The 19,281-nt window shown below is 40.8% G+C and overlaps 1 protein-coding gene across 7 annotated transcripts in view; it reads left to right on the top strand.

Annotated features, from left to right (window-relative positions):
• The window catches only part of Ctnnd2 (catenin delta 2), an 813,816-nt gene that overhangs the window by 329,563 nt on the left and 464,972 nt on the right, over positions 1–19,281 (top strand). The gene's annotated exons all lie outside the window — the stretch shown is intronic.

Raw genomic sequence — 19,281 nt, 5'->3', positions numbered from 1 at the left:
CTCAGATAAGTAAGGACTGTCCTCTCTTGAGATGCCTGACTCCTCTCTGTATTCAGCCGTTAGTGGAGTCCTGTCATGCTCACTTCCATCACACTGCTATCATAGTCCCCCCTTTCCACAGGATATGCATGGCAGTCCCCTGAGTGCATGCCTGGAACCAAACCCTGCATACTCTGGGTTTTCCCCGTTCACACTAGTGATAAGTTTGACCCACACACTAGGCACTGTAAGAGCTTAACAGCAATATTGAACTAGGACAACTATAGCAATATACTACAATCAAAGCTACAGGAATGTAGGGTTCTTTTCTCTCTCCCCAAATCTCTGTTTTATGCTCACTCTTCTTGTGAGAATGTCAAATGATACAGTGCTATGTGAGGAATGAAGCCAGGGGAATCAGGAGACATTGTGATGTAGTATGAAGTTGGTATTGTAATATTAAGTTCCAAACTAGAGTAACGATTATTATTATTCTATTAAGTACTGTTGATGAGCCAGAGAAGGACCATTAAGGTGTGATGGTGTCCGATGAGCATGGGTACCTGAAACTGTGCAAGCACAGCTGTGGCTGGAGAATACTGTACACGCGTGTGGCTTTAACAGAACTTGTTGATATTATCTGTCACTGTATGAGTGAGCTGGCCAGATGCAGCCAAATACCATAGAGCAAAAGAAGACAACAAGAAACTCAAGTTTGTTTTGTTGCAGACACTTATTATGCAAACAATATTGGGTTGCTTTTTATTTGTAAATGTTTAGGCAAAATACCGTCTCCTTACCCTTTGAGAACTACAGTCTCCATTTCACGGGATGCTGGGCCAGAGGCAGGAGCAGCTACCTTCGGTGGCTAACACACTGCCATGAGATTTCTGATCAGTTCCTATCATGGTCCAGTGTTAAGATAGGAAGATTAGGAAGTGTAAAGATAGCTTCTGTAGAAAATGCTAAGACTCCCGCCATATAATTTCAAAGGTAGACCTGAAAAGCATGAGATGGTGTAGACCATGATTGACTGAGAATACCCAGAACAGCAGTTAGCTCCACCTACTGAATACCCATGTGCAGGCCAGTTAGAGGAGTTACATGCACGTTTATCCACTGCTGCACAATCCAGTGCCACTGGGTCGTGAGACCTTAATCCAAAATGGTGATGTTAATCAATGAGTGGATTCAGAAACAGTACCTGTCACCCTCCTCCCTTTCCTGAAATGTTTAGCTTTCCTCTCACTGTTGGTTTCACAGAACGCATAGAAAGTGGAGGTCGGCCGATTTACCAAGGGTTTGTGGTAACACAGGAGTTTGGTTGACAATTTAATAGCAAAAATGTAAGTCATTCTCTTCCTTAAAAGTATTCAAAAGTGATTAGGGTGGCATTGCTAGTGACTTTGAATAGCACAAGTGTAATAGCTTGCCTGGATTACACGCCTGCTTAAGTAGATTGCTAAACATACGCTTCCTTTTACCACCTTCTAGTTATTTAAATAAAAATGTGTATTCAAATGGCAAAGTCATTGAAAGTTTAGTGATAAAACATGTAGCGTTACTGACTGCTTTGTGGCACAGGTGTGTGTTGTTTGCTGTAAACATGACATCATTTTTAATGCTAACCAAAATTCATACTCAGAATTCTCCTTCTGAAAGTTCACCCACAAAAAATGAGCAGTGGAATCTGGGATAACTTGGTTAAAAGGACATTTGAAATAATGAATCAAGTCATTATTTTACTACTGTCTGTCTTTTTAGATTCTCTCAATGAAGGTGGTTTTGTCGGAACAGCTGTGATTCTGCAGTGTGATGTGGGAGAGCTGGAATTTGATGCTACTCGTTATTGATTGCATTTTCTGACTGGAGGTTGAGGGCATCTGCTTGGGGATGCCTGTGCATTAAACCCCTGTGGCTCAGGCTGTTGGCTTTTAAATCAGAGTGCATTCTTAATGTGGAAGGTGGTTCTCAGGGGACAAAATTTGTTTGATTGTGTGTGTGTGTGTGTGTGTGTGTGTGTGTGTGTGTGCATGAGTACCAAAAAACCCTTAGATATTATTATGGTTTGCAGTCCTCCATAGGCCACACAACACACTTTCAGAGTGGGTCTGTGTTGGTAAAATGTCCTAGGAATGGGGGCAGCAGTTCTGAAAACAGAAGTCAGGACAGGCTCCTCCCAGTGAGTAAGAAAAACGGTGGTCCTGAGGGTGTAGGGTCAACTTGGTGGCTTTGGGCGCCGCCTGGCGGATTTGTAAAGCACACTTCCGGCTATGTCTGTTGGGTCCTGGAAGTGTGGCCTTGAGGTCTGGCTCTGGTCCCTGGCCTCTTCCTCTCTGGCACTGGTCCCCTGACCTGCTTCCTGCCACCATGAACTAAGCAGTTTTCTTCACCAGCCCTTTCTGCCATGATGTCCCTGCCTTTGAGCCCAAAACACATGGACTCAAATCCTCTGAAACTGTGAGCTAAATCCAACCCATTTAAATGGTGGGTGTTGTCCAGTGTGTCCCAACAACAGGGAAACTGACTGATATGACCAGAGTGGCTTGTGAAGCTTTCCCCATAGGAGAATCAGACTACTGCAGCCTGGGATGCCTTTGTATTGATCTATCCAGAGAAAAGTTCCTTGTGACCAAATAATAGGAGCAACTCAGTTATTTATCTATGGCCCTTTATAGAAAAATGCAAGGTCCTGTGTTTGTGATAGTCTAAGAGGAGACACTTAATTTCTTTTCCCCAGATTCCTTAAACCTCATTTTTTTAATGAAATGTTGCCTGTCCTTTAGGGTCCTTTTATGGTGGTGTCTATGGTTTGAGGGAATAAAAATAAAATAAAACCAGAAATGATGATAAGTTACCAACTGGGATCTGGAAAATCTTGGGAAAGAATTCTTACTTTGAATCAAGTTTCACTGTGATTATTTACCTGGGTCTCAGAAACTAGTACAGACTGCTTGACAAAATATTTAATTGTAGCGTAAGAGAGTTTTAGGATCCCTTACCTAATTCTGCTACTAGAATCATCCAGGAAGCTTTTAAAGCTCCCGTTCCTGGCCTCAACCTCAGGGAATCTAATTCAGTTTACTAGGGCAACCCTCGGGGTCTCAGCCCTCCGAATATCCCAGGTGATGGAATTGTACATTCCAGGACACTGGCCTGTGCTTCCTGCTCTAAAATAGTCTCTCTCCTTAACATCATGTGTGCAGGATGGGCTTTGGATCAACCTTAGTACTTGGCAATCTGATTTTTGATGCCCCAGCAAACATGCTGGACTCTGAGTTAATAGTTTTCAGCTTTTGCCACCTTGAAATAATAAGAACAATAGCACACATTCATTGAACTTTGGCTGCTTTGAAGCAAGTATTTAATTTTCCTACTGGACTCTGAGTAAATCCAGAGTCCATTTTTGAGTGTGGGTAAAGAGTGTGGGAAAATTGCCTTGGGACTTCAATGTGGGCAGCGTGGCCCCAGGGGTGGGGCACAACAATCTGCTCTGCTCCCTCTTGGATTCCTGTTTACTCCTGGAAATAATGATTAAGCGCTTACAAGGAACACGAGACTCTGCAGTGCAGAGGTGAAGATTACGGGCCGCTCCCCAGGAGGATGCAGGCACCACAGCCTGCCAGAGGCGCAGGTGACACAGAGATTTACAGGCAAGTTACACGTGCCATGAGGAGGGGCTTTGGAGCAGATTAAGGTTTTTTGTCACTAAAGAACAGCAGAACTACGGGATTAGCATGTGTGTCCTTTTAAACAGGAGAGAGGCTGCATGTGGGGTGCAGATTTCTAGAAATAGTAGGTGAGGCTAACATTGTTAATACCCAAGCATTTGGTCGAAAGCAATAGCAGTCTCCTGTGTGATCCAGGTAGAGAAGTGAGCATGTACCTCCGGTGCATGTTGACAGGGAAGCATCCACCTTAGCTTCAGTCCTGGCTGGCTGATGGCATAAATGCCACATGGAGATAAGCCTTGCAATTCAATGATCGACTCCCTAGAGAGGTGGCTTATGCTTCCCTAAGCAGCAGCCCTTCAGAGCAACCAAATACCAGTCAGCCAGTGTGAATGCTCAGTTAAAAAGGTGGTAGGTAGCTAAGAAGAAACAACTCTTATTTGTTGATGAGACCTTGGCCACCCAGGCAGTGGTGGTAAAGCCTTATAGGACTAAATCCTACAAGTGGACCATGGGTTGGGCCCTGGGTCCAAGACAGGTGGCTGAGCTTTTCCCATTCCACCAATCACCAGGAAGGGTGAATGATGCCCATGTGGGGGTTTAGCCACTGAGTAACTTTCCAATCAGAGGACACCTTCCTCTGACCACTGTATGGAGTGTTCTAGGAATCTCCTTCTTGAAGGGAATTGGAAAGGGGTACACCCACATGTCCATCCTCACTGGATCACCCAGAGTGTAAAATAGGACATCAGTGAGCCTTCCACATTTGGCAGTTTAATTGACCTGAAATATATAGCACTCATCTAAGGAACAACTGTTAATAGTAATAGTAACACCTGAGTTCATTCTAATAGCAAAACTGTAGAGACTTTTTAAAAGAAGGTACATACTACACATCATTCTTATCAATTTAATTATTTCTACAGACAGCTAGGTGAAAAATCTTACCAATTCACTGGAAAACTATTGAGGATTGTTTATGAGAATTCTGTCATTCAAAATAACATCCTATGAGTTGCTGGCGAGCTCTACAAAACAGAATACATCGACCTAAGTGGTCCCAGCCAGTCTGATTAGGAAAGCACTCTTTACAGAAAATAACAAGACAGCAAGATGTAGATTCCTCACGTTTCTTCTCATTACACATCTGTACCTTCATAGAATGCCATTAGGTGATGACAGAATGTATAGAATAAATTAAGATGCTCAATTTCCCTGGTAGTGGCTTCCTGGGCGCCCAGAAAGCATTACATTAAAGTGGTAAAAGCAGCAGCAACTTATCTTTGTAATTAAGATCAGCAAAAAATTTTGCATTTCCCTTTACCCTGTTTATGTATAGGATTCCTTACTTTGATCTGCTAAGAACAGCGTTACATATACCAGCTACTGGTCAAGTGAGCTTAATAAACTGGTTGAAAGGATCATGAGCTGTGCTTGTTTTTTTGAAGTGTCCTGCTTGTTAACAATTATTCCACATACTCATAATTTTGGGTGATTTGATGAGTACCTTGCAAAGAGCCATACATTTTTATTCCTTTACTCTTATATTACATGAAAATCCTGACTTCTAAACTCTTCAAAAGAAAACTGAAAATTACATCTTTCTAAATCCTGCAGGATTTCAGGTTATGGTCATCAGCCGGTCCCAGGGAAGGGGCTGGTTTGTGGAGACTTTGCTATTTTTTTCTTTGGAGTAAAGCCATACAAAGAATGAATAATCTGCTCCAAAACTGTCCTCATGCAGGATGTTTCTTGCTATTAAACCCACCACATGAGAGGCAGTGTCTTGAGTGGCTTCAGAATATTGCAGGAACATAGTTAAGACAAGAATCTTCAATCGGTGATGAATGAGCTCAAAAGTAGCACTTAAGATTTGGAACTCTTATTATTTTCCAGGGGAATATAATGAAAAAAATGTTTATGCGATTGTTTAGGAATGTATATGATTAAGTTGCTTTAATTTTATTTTTCTATGAGCTGTGAGGATATGTTTTAAGTAACCCTCTTTAGTAAAGTCTGTACAGTGCTCCAAATCTTCCTGCCACCTTTCTCATCGTGCTTAGCAAGATTTTCCTCCTTCCACCCTCCGCCCCATGTAAATCTACAGTATCTTTGTTATTTTTATCATTGGCTTTCTTTTCCGTAGTAGAATACAAAGGAAATAAAAATGGTAATGTAACTACTTTGTGGCTGTAGGGTAATACTGCCTAACTCAAAAAATCATATATCTGCGAGTGAATAAATGAATATATTTACAAAACTATTGATTGTGCAGTGTTTATACAGTAAATTCCATTCATCTCCAGAACATTTTAAGAATAAGCTTTAATCTAAGTTATTTTGTTAATTTTTTGATGTTGGAAAGCTTTACTTTTGTGGGCATATATTTTGTATTGTTCTAGTAAAATGCTCCAGGCAGTTAACCTGTAAAGATAAATTGTATTTTGGTTCATAGGCTGGAGGTCCCAATCCGAGATCAAGTGTTGAGACAACTAGCAAGACAGCACATCCTGTCAGGAGCAGGTAGCAGAATGAACCTCTTATATTGCACCCCAAGATTCCAAAGAGAACAATAGGAAAGAGCTAAGGTCCCCCTGTGCCCTTTAATGGCATTGCCCAGTGACCTGAAGATTCAACTCCTTAAAGCATCTTTCAATAGCAACTCCTTGAGTCCCAAGCCAACTGTTATGGTTTCTACACTACGTCAACTGGAGAAGTCTAGAAGCTTAACTAAGTGACTTGTAGCACTCTACATCCTCGGGTGTGGAGGACATGTCGTTGCCCTTGGGTTAATTTGAGAAGGTCAGAACTTTAAGTGATTCGGTGGAGGGGCAGGATCCCTAGTTCGTAATATCCTCAGCCTGCACAAGAGGAGGGCAGGCAGATGATGTGAGTGCTACAGCACCCCAGGGGAGCAGCCTGCATACGGTAAAAGGCAAATGAGGAGAGACCCATTTCTGGTTCTCTGAGGAGCTCCAGTCTTTGCCTTCAGCTTGAACACAGTCTCTTGGTTTCCTGCACAGACTGTTTGGCTTCTGCCCAGGACGCTTCAGCCTTCGTCATAAGCTCTTCAGCCTTCTGGTGGAGATTCTGTAGCATTCCATTACAGACCTGTTGGCCTCCTGATATGGACATTCACAGGACACTACAGTAAGCTGGACCCTGTAGCCTCTAGCATGCAAACACCCTCTGCACGCTCCCTCATCTGACCTTCTGGCTGGCCCTTATAAGCCAACCTTGTGATTTCTTATATATTTGTGTATCTTGTATAATATGTATTTCTCTAGTAAACCCGGACTGAAACACCAACACAGGAATCTTTCAGACACTACCTATCATTCAAACAGTAGCAACATGCTAGCGATAGGTGGGCAGCTATGCAAATTGTATTTAATAATAAGTAATATTTACTGCATGATCACCAGTGCCACTTTCTGTAAAAGAGCCTTTCTTTTCCCAATGTTTAAAATTTTTAACAAACATTAATTTTATATATTTATCAGGTACAGTGTGATTGATGTTTTGCTATATTACGATGTAGATGATCAAACACATCACCTTACATTATTACATTTTTTATGATGAAAACATTTAAAATGCACTTTTTAAAATAATTTTGCAGTACATATTATTAATTACTATAGTGCTTTTTCTATGTAATGGATCTCTAAAGGTTATTTTCATTCTCAGTTATGTGTGAAAAGGCATTATAACAAAATAGATAATTTGGACATTATTTTTAAATGCTTAATGTATCAGGGTTTTACCAGAGAAACTGATACAACATAGGATATACAAGTGTATAAGAAATTACAAGGTCAGCTTATGATGGTCAGCGCCAGAGTTGGATGAGGAAGCATGCAGAGGGTGCTGGAAACAGAAAGATTCAGCTCACTATCTGGAGTTCACTCCAGCATTCTGTGCAAGTCCGCATCAGGAGGCCATGGGTCTGCAGTGGAAGGCTGACGAGTACTCTGAAGGCTGAGGTCCAAGGTGAAAGCCAAAGAGTCTGCACTAGAAGCCAGGAGACGTGTCCAAGCTGAAGGTGAAGACTGGAGCTCCTCCAAAGAATAGAAGCCACCACACATTCCTCATTTCTCTTTATTTACAGTCCAGGTGACAAATTGCTCTAGGGTGGGTCCTTTATATCCTAGAGTGCAGACAACCACTTTAGGGTGGGTCCTCTATAACTCTACGTTGGAAAATTGCTGAGCCAGTTTAGTTAAGTTTCTAAACTTCTCAAGCTGACATGATCAATCCACCATTATAATTAATTTATTAATAAAATCAAGGATTTTGTTTCAGAATGGCTAAGTATCATGAACCAAGTTGAAAGATGCTTGGGTCATCTTTAAATAGCATTTTATAGCTGTTAACTAGTCTTTCTCAAATTAATTAAATTAATTAATATATAAGATAAAATGGGAAACCAGAGAAATTTGGATTGATTTTAAAATACAAATATATATTTTGCCTTTATTACTCTGATTTCTATATGCCCCTCCCCAGGATTCTGATTAAGCTAGTTTTGGTTGGAGCTGTGGAATTTGTATTTCTCAGACACCAGATGATGCTGGTACGGTAGATCTGAGATCCACATTTTGAAAATGATTGCTCTACCCTGTAATATACCTTTTAAAATATGAGCTAATATGATTAATTTAACAGAATGAATGTTTATACTATGGATCAGAGACTACTGAATGCTTTACGTAGTCATCGCATTGAATTCTACAAGTCTGTAAGCAACTTAGCTTTGATTTTTAGATGAGGGAAATGGAAGATCTAAGAGTTCAAGCTACATTCCCAAGCCCCTTGGTAATTCATCAAATCTGGGACTTAAGCCCTATGTTCAGACCGCATGCCCGTAGCACCAGACCAAAAGAAAAAAAATGACTTTGTATATCAACCCTTGACATATTTACTGTGTGTTTTTTCCCACTGCACATTTTTTATGTCTCCAATTCTGCTTTTCTAATATATATCAAGCATAGAAATGCCATATTTTTAAATAATATTCTGTGCTGTGGCAAATGCAATAATGCTTTTAGTTTTCCTTTAATCTTTTTATACTCAAAGAATAAACAAGGAAAAAAACAAACCCTGCCTCTTCCAAGATTATATTTGCAAAAAAAATTTCTTCTTACAATGGAAAGAAAATTTCACACCCAGCAGGATTCAACCTATAGGACAAATACATGTCTGTGAAACAAACTTAAGAAGAAAATATGCCATATTCCTAACGTCTAGACACAAGCTTGATGTGTATTACTCGGGAAATTTTTGAAGCATATTGTATACCATACTAAACATTGTTTGTCTTCTTTTGACAAGAAATGTAGGGTGCACATTTCAGTGATAAAGTGGGCCATTTTATCAGGAGGACTTTTGCATTTTAAGTTAATGTATGAATGAATGGATGTTCCAGGAAAAGGTCTTTTCTATTGCCTCATCCTCATCCGAAGCTCACTCTAGAACAGAAGGCAGAGTGGAGAGTATGGGCGGTCAGAAAAGCCTTTGAGGAAATGGTATTTCATGTGTTCCTGAGAAAGCCTGGCTCACGGACAGCTCCCATTCTGCATCTTATTCTGATGACATCTTCCGAAGGGGCAGACATCACCCCATTTTCAGGCAGCCCCTGAGCTCTGAGTTTTAAAGTGGAAATGACCAGGTTTCAGGGCAGATGATCAGCCTTATGTCTCTGTCTCCTGCCCTTATGAACTGGCGCCTTTCCATGCTTCCCTGTAAGTGCCTACAAGAAGCCAGGGGAACCAAGAGAATCAGTGGGTTTTTGCAGTAATCTTGTGGTTTTCGATTTTTCTGCAAGATGTTCCTACTCATTAAATTAACTAAAGGAGGTGAAAATGGTTTGCAAAAGAGAAACAACATAAAAGTGGAATGGGGAAACTGTTTATATATTCCCATAATTCAAGAAGGAAAAGACAGATATTGAATTTGTTTTGTCTTGGGGGCAAGTTGGGGAAAAGTGTTTGTGTGAGGTGACCCTGTAAAACTGATGGCTCCCCAGAAGCCAGCATCCTGTGGGTGCATTCATTCTTGCATGTAGTATGAACATAGGGGCTCCCCAGAAAGACAGCCAGGTACCTCGCTTTCTTCTATGTGGATTACCAAGCCCTGTCTCTTCAAAGTGCATCTCTGAGCCCCTGGCTTGTTAGATACGTCGATATCAGCCTACAGAAGAATCTCCAGGGCCACCGTGGAAAAGAGTAGTGCCGAATGCTCGGTTTAGCCAGCTCTATGTTGTCTCCATGCCCTCTGGCACCTGTTGAACCATTTCATCTTGCTCAAAGGATAGGATGCTGTGGGCCTGAGGTCTGGCTACTTTCTACTGGGGATCCTTTTCTACCCGGACAGCTGTGAGCTGCCAGATGTCACCCTGTGTGGAAGGAGCCATGAAATCAAGTCCTCTTGGGACTTCAAAGACCTTCCTGAGTATGATGTACATTATCAGTTGTTGGAGGGCATTCAGTTATCATTTAGAAATGGAAGTGTAGGTTGTTATGTTCTCACTGTTGGCATTGGAGAGCCTTCGTTTGTTGCAAGAATTCGTATCGTCCCAATATTTTGGGAAGACAGCTGACCTTTTACACACATGAATTTGAGCTTCTCTTAGTCTCTCACTGGCATCTGTGCTCTTACACATCCAATTTCTTCCCAACTCCGCAGTGTCTACTTCATGGGAGCTATGCTAAAGTTTCTACTGGTTGCTTTCTTATTAAGAAGTGTTAATTAACATAGTTTCCTCTCTCTTCTGAGATGCCTACTTTTATGCACTGTGACTACTTATAATTCTACCCCAGTTCTCTCCCCTTCCAGTTTTCTTTCCATTAGAGAAACAAGCATATCTTCTCAAATGGGCACACACAGTCTCTTGCTATAGTGTCCCACTCTTTTCTGATGATGGAAAACTTATTCTGTGAATATCCATTAACATTTACTTCTTGAATTAGCAGATGTCCATTTTTCCCAAGCCCTTTTGGTATATTTTCCCTTTGTTTATTTTTTGAGGCTACAATACTAATTTGAAATAATCAAACAACATACTTTATCTACAGGGCTTTCTGACTTGCTATCAATTTTATGGATTTCATACAATATTTTACAGTTTTCTAGGCTCTGTAAACTCATACCGATGTGCATACCACACAACATATCATGCACATTCACAACAGTTCTCTTGTCACTGGATAGGGTCTATGGCTCCCGAAAGAGGAGAAGAGATCATTAGTAGTAGCTTCTGGGTTATCAGAGAAAAATATTTGAGGTCACATCCATGTGAGCAATCATCAGGAATGAGACAGAAATAGAAAGTACAGGAGAGAGAACAGGAAAGGGTCTCCTGCTTGAGTAACTGGAAGGGGGTGCACTCTGATGAAGAGGTTCAAACTCACCCACTCTTCAAGAGCAAGGCAAGCTTTTATGGGTTAGATGGATGGACCAGGGATCATCATCCAGTCTTGTTGTCCTAGCTCCAGAGGAACCCTTATGATTTGAGGAGGAATTCATTTTCTTTTTTTTTTTTTTTTTTTTTTTTTTTTTTTTTTTTTTTTTTTTTTTAATTTTTATTTAAGGAGAAAAGAAAAGAAAAAAAAACAGTGAAGGGTACAAGTTATACAGATTTACAGAAGAAAAAAAATGCGCAGTAGGAAATCACTAGTTAATAGATTACATATTGCCATCTTAGAAATAATTGTTCAAGTCACAGAATTAAAGTTTGTAGAGTGGACATTCCAGCAATGATACTGCAAACAGTTCTGTTCAATGATCCATTAGAACTCTGTGATATCATTTTCTGTCTTATACATTTAAATATACATGCAGTTATATAGTTTAGAGCATTTTCTTTTCCTCTCTTTTGTACAGTGTCTATTACACATTTTGGGTTTCATTGCTCCCACTGTTCTTATTGCTTTTTTGGAAGAGAGTAAAACCAAATGTGACATGACAGAACAGAATCGGTCAAGTCAAAAGGGTGGATATAATAGATAATATAAAAACATAATACAAGGTGATCAACAATGGTTACCCTAATGCCTCCCGCTATTTCTAATAGAATTGCCTATATCGTTAGTTGTAATACTATTGAACAAAACCGTAAAGGATAAAACCGACAAAACCAAAACATTGGAGATATTGTAGGTCTTCAAAAGTAGATAGAAGTCAACGAGAATGGGCGTTATAATGAATCTCATTATCTTCTCAGCTGATGCCTAAACTTTCGAACCTGATACTATTCAGCAAAACAGAATAGAGGAACCTCAGTCAAAAACAAGATGGTGAGAGTAATACAGGGCTTCAAATCGAGAAAATAGAAAGTCAAAGTGGGTTACTATATTATATCCTGCTATATTTTTCCCTTTAATTAAATGGATAACAATAAAAAAGTATATAATGGAGTGGAGATTGAGAAAAAGAAAAAGAGGGCATAACAGCGAAACAGGGCAGATCAAAACATAACCTTTTAAGCAGAATAGTGTTTCACCACCAGATATTTCCGACTTAAAAATAGTTACCATATTGACTCCCTCCCTGAAGTCCTTGAGTACAACTTCATATACTGTAGCATTAAGTATATCAAAACAATGTAAAACCATTTAAGAGAATGACAGCATTATAGAGTATTTGGAATTGACTAACAGAAAATGAACAATGGTCTCTGTATAATCTCCTTGTCTTTAAAAGGTTTTTGCTTATACTAACGTACATAACAAAATCCAATAAGATACAACCTGGTTAGACCATTGGAGACAGAAGAACAAAAGCTAGATGAGACTTCAAAACAAGATGGTACTGAATCAGCATTACCTATTAAGATGTCATTTTCTCAAAAATAGCTGTTCCTATCATCCAATCTTCTCTGTCTCATTTCTGTTGAGCTCTTTTTCTGTCAGTAGCTGTCAGTTTGTCTTCTTCATTTTGTTCTCTGCTCCATTCGTTGTGGCCTCCCTGCCACTATTTCTGGGTTCTTTGTATTTTTCTTTTTTTAGAATATCCTGCAATACTTTCTGTAGAGTTGAATTGGTGGTTGCAAATTCCCCCAGTTCCTCTTTATCCTGGAAGCACCTCGTTTTTCCATCAATTTCCAGGGACAGTTGTGCAGGATATCTCAATCTTGGCTGGAGATTATTATCTTTCAAAGCTTGAATTATTTCCCCCCATGCTCTTCGTGATTTGATGGTTTGTGAAGAGAAATCTGCTGTAATTCTGATGGGTGTTCCTTTGTAAGTGATCTGTTTCTTGTCTCTTACAGCTTTTAATATTCTGTTCTTGTATTGAATTTCTGGGATTTTTATTATTATATGCCTGGGTGTTTCTCTGTTAGGGTTGTAGGTAGCTGGGGTCCTGTATGCCTCATACAGCTGAGTATCTTTACCTTTTGCTAAATTAGGAAAATTCTCCTGGATTATTTCTGTGAGTAGCTTTTGTAATTCATTTGTTTGTGTCCCTACTTCTTCTTCTATGTTCTTAATCCTTAAGTGGTGGCTCCTCTTATCATCTTCTTGTCTTTGTATTATTGCTGTTTGTTTCTTTGTTATTTTTAAGAAGTTTTTCATTTCATTCTCCCATATTTCAAGTCTGCCCTCCAGTTCAGATAGTCTGTCCTTAGTTTCTTTCAAGCTGTTATGCCAGTCTTGTATAGACTTATTAATTTCTTGATAGTCCCTTTGAACCTGCTTCACATACTCAATGCTTTCTCTGTTTTCTCCATCAAGCAATTCTCCCCTCTTTTTCTGTTCTTCCATTCCACCATCTGTTTTTTCCTGGGTGGTGTTTAGCATTTCTCTAACTATTCTGCATACTTCTAGCTTCAGATCATTGATAACTTCATTCCTGAATTGGTCTATGAGGCTCTCAATATGGTGCTTAATGTATACTGGTGCGGCGTCCATTATTGCCTGTTTCTCAGGATTGGGGGCCGAGGAGCTTTTTTTGTTGCTTCCCTTCCCCATATTTTTTGTTCCTTATAAAATGCAATCTTACAAAGGAGGCCCGGCTTCCCTGCCTGTCAGCCACAGCCTGATCAAATTGCGCTGGCTAGTTGTTCCCGCCCACCGCTGCGCACCAGGGAGTCGGAGGAGGCAGCCTACGCGGAAGTCAGTCGCTCCTCCGGGCCATCGTCCGGCTCTGGGATCTGGGTTAGGCTAGTCTAGCCTAGAGAGTCCGCCAGCAGCGTCACTCAGGCCAGGCACTTTTCTCCAATCCCGTCCGAGAGGGGAATGGCGCCCAGAGAGATCTCCGCTAGAGTCAAACTGTGGTGGGGGGTCAGATTCTCACTCACCTCGCCACCAGTCAGTTTTCGTGTACACCTCTGTCCGTCCTTTTTTTTTTTTTTTTTTTTTTTCGACTCCGTTCTCCCGTTCCCAGAGCTCGGCGCTCCCAGAGCTCGGCGCGTCTCTCCTTGCTGAGCCGCTGTGGAGATAGCCGGCCGCCGCACGGCGGGAAATCCAAACCGGTTTCCGATGGCGCGGAGTCGAGCCTCCACACCGAGATTTTTCTGTTCCTATTTTAGCGCCAGGACTGTATTCCAAGTTGGATTCTCTCAGCCCAGTTCGTTCCTGAGTCAGCAGAGCATATCTCTACTGATTCGTGTCTCCCTAGTCCGCATTATTTCTGGCCTCTGAGCCGAACCTTTCAGAGAGCCTCTGGTAGTTGCTGTTGTCTGTCCGCCATGTTCTCTGGTCTCTCCGAGGAATTCATTTTCTAAGAGATGAGCTTCTTTGCTTAGGAAGGGAGCATACTCGGTTCCTGTCATGGGATAACTGCTCCTGCTTGAAGGAGGTGATCCCAACTTGGAGTGCTCTGTGAGGCTCTGCTTTTCCTAGAATCACAGGCGATTGTTTGTTTGGAGACTTCTTTGCATTATTGTTGGGAATCTAGAACTGGAAGTTGTAAAGCTGTAAGTTGGATATCCCTGAAAACCCTGAAACTTGCTTTAGTTTCTCTTATCTTGGTGTCCTCAATATTAATTTCTTGTCTCTTTTCTACCTGTTATTTCTTCTACCCTACCTAAATATCACAGAGCACCCTGAAGTCATATGATGCACAGTATTCTGCGTGGAAAAAAAAGACACAACACACGTACATATACACATACCTACCAGTAATTGTCACAGAGTCTACAGATCAAGAACAATGCCTGTTTCAATCACACATTTCATCCCCCTGGCAAGGCATATCCCTTCCAGTAGGTGCTCAACAGCTTAATAAAATTTTGCTTTATAGTTCAAAGGTGTTTAATATGTTTGATTAAGAGAATAATTTAAAATATTGGCAGTAAAATTATTATGAAAAATGTTCTTTCATAAACAGTTGGATGAAACATCTTATGTTTCTAATAAATGTTATTTAGGTTCCCTGAGAAACTGACTCTTACATGGAGAGTATTACATAGGAAGCTTATTGGGCGGCCTCTTGGGGTGAATACTGTGGGTGGGAAGAGAGAAAGATGCTATGTATTTGTCAGGGTTCCCAAATCACACTGAACAAGCATGTCTAGATACAGAAAGGTAAGAAAAGACTTTCTAGGGCAATTAGCTATGGAATTATGGAGGATAAAGAATTCTATGACAGGCCTCCTGCAGGCTGGGATCCTGGGATATAGTTAGTTAAGACCAAGTCCAAAAGCCTCAAACCAGAGAAATTGATGTTGAACTTTACTGAGGCCAAACATTGACAACCAGAGAGGAAGAGTATAAACTCTGGGGTACAAAGAACAGATAGCTTGAGAATCTGATAGTCGTAGACAGGACCAGGAGAGTTCCTCCGCTACAAGAGAGAACAAATCTTTTTCTTTCATTTTTTGATTTTTCTGGATCACCAGACAATTAGATGGCACCTGCCTACATCTCCCTCATCCAATCCACTAATTCTCAGCTCAGTGGCATCTGGAAACATCCTCATACACATGCCAAGAATTAATGGTTTCCCAGTTCTCTAATGTTCCTTACTCCAGTCAAAAACCACACCTAAAATTGACTATGACAAGAAAGCAAAGAATGGAAGCTAAAATCTGTATGCAGCTTTAAGATCTGTGCAAAATACTCATGAAAAATGAGGCTGGAAAGGGATGTTTCAAAATCATGGGAGTTATTCCTGGGTGCTTTTAATTTTGTTCTTCATCCTTTCCTGAGCTGTCCTATTTCAGTAATTAATATTTACTACTTTGTATTAAACGTTTCTCCATAGCAGTGGCTCACCTTAACCTTTTGTGTTCACTCTGGGTAGTCTAGGCATCCCTTTCTCCCTAACCTACCAAAATTTGATTTTGACCACATTCCGAGGTTACTTGGCCAGGGATGCTCTTCTGGAGACACTTGTGTCAACCACCCTTAGGCTGACAACACTGGACTAGACTTCTTTTATAAATTCAGAATGACCACTTGTAGCAGGATACCAAAATTTCCCATCACTTCTCCCATCTCCTGGCTTTGAAGTAAAGCAATAGTGATGATTATATCTTCTGGATGATGTTTCCATTGCTTGCAAGAGAGAGAGAGCCATCTATTATATTGTCTGCAGAATAACTTACTCTACGGGTACATCACGATAATCAAAGTGCTGCTGTATGTGTGTGTTTCTAAGTTAGCATTGTTTTCTACCCTGGAATTAGATTAATTATCAGAGGATAAACCTCAGTGAAGAATCCATAGTAATCACTAGGCTCTTCAGAACTATGTACTCCAATCCTTACCATCAGGTTTGCAAATTGGAACATGTAGTCATTGATAAAGTGAATGGGGTTAAGATGTATTTGTGGTTAGCAGTATCAAGGTATTACCACTTTCATATAAGAGGGGTGTCAGATTCTAGAACATACTATATTTTAGTATTCCACTGTGGAGCTCAAAGTCCAAGGTCTGAAGCCCTGTCCGCGGTACCCCCAGCTCCAGAGTACTCACCTCCTGAACTGACTTGGACACTGGCTGTCCCTGTTGCCCATGCTGCCACACCCATGCTAGCTGGAGCCTTCACTCTCCTGAATACCATATGGCCAGCTCCAGGGCCTGGGAAAGAAAGAGCCGCTCTGCTTGTCACAGACTCAACCTTGTGTGACCCTTAGGGTTGCTGGGTGATGAGGAGTTGGACGTGGAGCAAACTGGATCTAAAACTAGATTCTTTTAAACTAGATGATGACTGCAGGGATTACTCATCTCCTGCATATTCTAATCTTTTCTGGCTTTGATAGCTACTGGCTGAACTGTTGGATTGGTGTATTCATTATGTATTTACGTGAGATCAGCCACACTAAAATCCTCGTGTCACACGTACTTCACAGCTGGAGGTGCACCAACTCCTTTGACCTTGGATGTTGTGAGGTGAGCATTTGGAGATTTCCAACCAAATGAAAAGACTTTCTAGGGCAATTATCCAATTTGATCAAAAAAGTTTGGTGTCTGAAACTAAGCTTTCTGCAAGGCACAGTGCTGCTTAAAGCTTGCATTAAATATGGCTTTAAGAAGCAATCTTATAGCACCTGGTGTATAATTGCCAAGATAAATTAGTATTTCTAAGTTATATTGCAACGATGGAGTTATTCAAACAATAGGATCTTGGTAATTCTGTTGTAGATACCGAGATGCATATGATTCTCAGTAACTTTAAAAACAATAGAGCAATGTTGTTATCTCACAAATCCATTATTTTAAATTGTTTAAAAATATTAATCTTCTACAGCCCTTTTTTATGAAATTATTTCTAAATCTGTTTCAAATTTGCCTTGAATAAAGCTTAAACTATCTACATAATCTTGGGCTGACTCTGAAGTTTCCATTCATATTCATAGTTATGCTAAAGACCAGCAAATCCATTGCATGCTCTGTATTTAGGAAACTACAAAACCTGTTTCCAAACTAAGCTTTATTTGATTACGCTCCCACGAGGATATTGGTTTTTATTGAATCATTTTTTCCCTGTTTCTCTTGAATGCCAAAGGAGTGTTAAAAATAGAGCAAGGATGCCTCACATTATGTAGAACCATAGAGTGTATTTCTTATTTATGAACTATAGGAAACTTGCTCTTATTTATCTCTTTTTCTGAATGCCTAAAAATTAATTGAAAATTCATTGACAGACTCTGGTCACACAGAACATTTGATTTTTTTTAAACTGAAAATGATTTACTTACTAGTATACCCAAATGTAACAACAAGTCTGTTTTTAAAAAAATGAAAGAAATCCTCTTTCTTACACACATAACAGAAGAGTGGTGCTCAGTAGGATAGAGACAGCACTGCCTTTGGGTCAAGCCTTGATTTCAGTGTCTATGTCCAGTGGTGGTGAGCAAAGCTGGCTTTTCCAGGTCTTGTAACCAGTGACTACAATATATTGTCACACCACCACTTCCTGCGAGCATTTGTCTATGCTGGTGAGCGGTATGATCCTGGGCCTTCTCTCCTCAAACATTTTCATCAGCTCACTCATGTCAACATAGGAAACCATCAGAAAAGTGGTACCCAAGTGTACTGCAATACCCTTGAAGACAATGGTATCCATTGCCAACCTCATGCAGCTCTGCTACTTCCCAGCAGCCTCTGGGGCCACCTCGCTGCTGTTGCTAAGAGGAAAGCTGCTGACCCCATGCAGTCTGGGCAGACGCCTGGCCCCTGGAGCACTACCTCCCTGCAGATCCAGCCCCAGATGTCCACCGTGGAGTGACCACCATGTCCCACTCCCCAGGGCCATTTTCATGAAGCAGGCTTGGGCAGGGCTGCATGGATTTGGCATCAATGTGTAACTGAACATCTGGAACAGTCTCGAGACAATCTAGACACTGCTTGAGAGTCCCCGTCACCAACCCACACTCTGACTTCTCTTCTCTTTCCAATTTCTCCCCAGGCTCTCTTCCTCTCTGCTGCTGGCTGCCGATAGACCCTATTTGCCATTCCAGTCAGAGCTACCCCTCACTTTCTGATATATTTCAATTATTTTGGCTTTCCCAAATCTCCATGAAATAGAGGGCAAACTCTTGAATATATATAATAAGACATTTCTTTTTTTTTTTTTTTACATGAACCATTGGAAATTAAAGCTCTCTCTGTCAGAAGTCACTGCATTTTACTTGATGAACCCCAAGTGAATATACAAATGAAAAGGCAGCAAGTCAGACCTTAAAAGCTTTGCTTTGTGCCTCAGAGAATAATGACGATTCTAAAAAGCCTCCGTGCGCACCACTGGCGCAGGCTTGGCTCTGTGTTGCCATGATGCCTACTTGATGGATGATATTGTCATTTGACACCAACTACAGTTGCAGGAGGAACAATATGTTCATTCTTTTCACAGCCCGTGTGAGATGCTTGGGCTCAGAAATCCATCCGGAAAATGACACTGATGGATCAGTCCCTGGGGAACTTTTAAACATGCCTCTTTACACATACCCGCTTCCTGCATGGCGCCTTTTCTCTAATGGGCTCTATTAATGTTGCTGTTTTGATATTCAAATTTATTGCCTTTTCTAGAAAAATCTGTATCAGTCCGTTTAGAGAAACACTAGACCCTCAACGCATCTCAGTTTTAAAGGCCTAAACCATTGCCATTGTGTTGAGTGCCTTTTAGGGCTCCCATTTGGAAGACACTGCGCCCGTGCCTGTTTTACACATGTGTTCTCTGTTCT

The sequence above is a fragment of the Cavia porcellus genome, unplaced genomic scaffold, assembly GCF_034190915.1.
Source record: "Cavia porcellus strain 051 isolate PalLab524CR breed Dunkin Hartley unplaced genomic scaffold, mCavPor4.1 scaffold_11, whole genome shotgun sequence".
Classification (NCBI taxonomy): domain Eukaryota; kingdom Metazoa; phylum Chordata; class Mammalia; order Rodentia; family Caviidae; genus Cavia; species Cavia porcellus.
The sequence above is the reverse complement of the archived record's forward strand: the minus strand, read 5'-3'. Positions and strand labels throughout refer to the sequence as shown.